Here is a 1,564-nt window from a genome sequence, read left to right as displayed (position 1 = left end):
GGAGTGATGGCAGGTTTCGGAAGATAGTGTAGTGCAGACCCAATTCCCAGTGGAGAGATCGATAGGGTAGAATAATCGGACTTGACGGCTAGAGCAAGCGATGAGGGAGAGAGAAGGAAGGGGACTTAGGTAATGCATCAACCCACGCCACTGAGAGGAACGCAGTAACTGAAGGTGGGAGGGGCATTGGATTTTAGGATGAGGTCTGAGATATCTGAGGCACAGTCTGTGTAATTCCATAGACTCCATAGAGAGATTTCAAATTAGTTGGGCCCATCAGCACCACAGTGTTGTTTTGAATGGGAAATGTTATATTTCATCACATGACATAATTATCCAATACATTTTTAGATTTCAATTTTTTGCTTTGACACAGGCTGTGGTCATCGATCATTCTGGGCACCCTGGTGGTCATAATNNTGTGTTCTGAGCCCTTTCTATCAGAACCAGCATTAACTGTTTCAGCAGTTTGAGCTACAGTAGCTCGTCTGTTTGATCGGACCACACGGGCCAACCTTCACTCCCCACATGCATCATTGAGCCTTGGCCCCCCATGACCCTGTGTCTAATCCTTTTCCTTCCTTGGACCATTTTTGGTAGGTACTGAACATTGCAGACCGGGAACATCCCACAAGAGCTGCAGGTTTGGAGATGCTCTGACCCAGTCGTCTAGCCATCTACGCTAACCTCTTTAGCAGCCACCATTGTTGTTAACAAGCAAACAGTCCCTTCTCACACCTTCTCATCATACACACCTAGCATTAAACCATGCCTGTAGGTCATGCTGTAGCTGCCAATAGTTCCTCATAAGATGCTGGTTGGTCCGGACCACTGTGGCTGGACACAAACGCATAGCCTGAAGCCTGGTAAGATGGATACTCACATGATCTTGTGAGTTGAGTTTCCTCACAAGGTTAGGAATGTTGGAGAGTCTGATATCAAAGGGTATAAAGATTTGTTGATGAACATAACACACTTGACATAACACATGCCACACTACTGTCTCAGTCAATCACAGTCGTAACTACTGTATGTGGTGCAGTTTGACAGAGCTTGTCCTTGTCGAAGACATTTTTGCTCATCTCTACAGACTGGGCTTTAGGAGCAAAACTACAATGAAATGATACCTTTGGAGGGAAGAATTCAGCACCCGTGATCAGCTTGTGCTCTGGAGTGATGGTTTCAGGGTATCTTCTAGTTTTTTCTGTGAGTATCCTGGCAAGAATGCACACTGATAATCTATATATAAGATAAGATAAACCTTTATTAATGCCTGGAGGGAAATTTAGGTGTCATAGCAGCAACAGCAAAAGAAGAATGAAACGCAGGAGGGGTACAGGTAAGAGTACAGAACCAAACCAGGATCATAAGAATAAATACAAATTTAATACAAAAAATAATAAATTATGATAAGCAAAAACCCTGAACAGCAGGCCCAAGATATCTGTACTGGATATCTGAGTGAGTGAGAACTGAAAATGAATAATAGTCTATCAATAAATAATATATCAATCAATCCTGGCCTATTGATATATATAAATGTACAATACATCTATGGACATAC

This window comes from Morone saxatilis, unplaced genomic scaffold, assembly GCF_004916995.1.
Source record: "Morone saxatilis isolate NCDOM2014 unplaced genomic scaffold, NCSU_SB_2.0 Contig19, whole genome shotgun sequence".
In the NCBI taxonomy this organism is placed as follows: domain Eukaryota; kingdom Metazoa; phylum Chordata; class Actinopteri; family Moronidae; genus Morone; species Morone saxatilis.
This window is presented reverse-complemented; position numbering follows the sequence as displayed.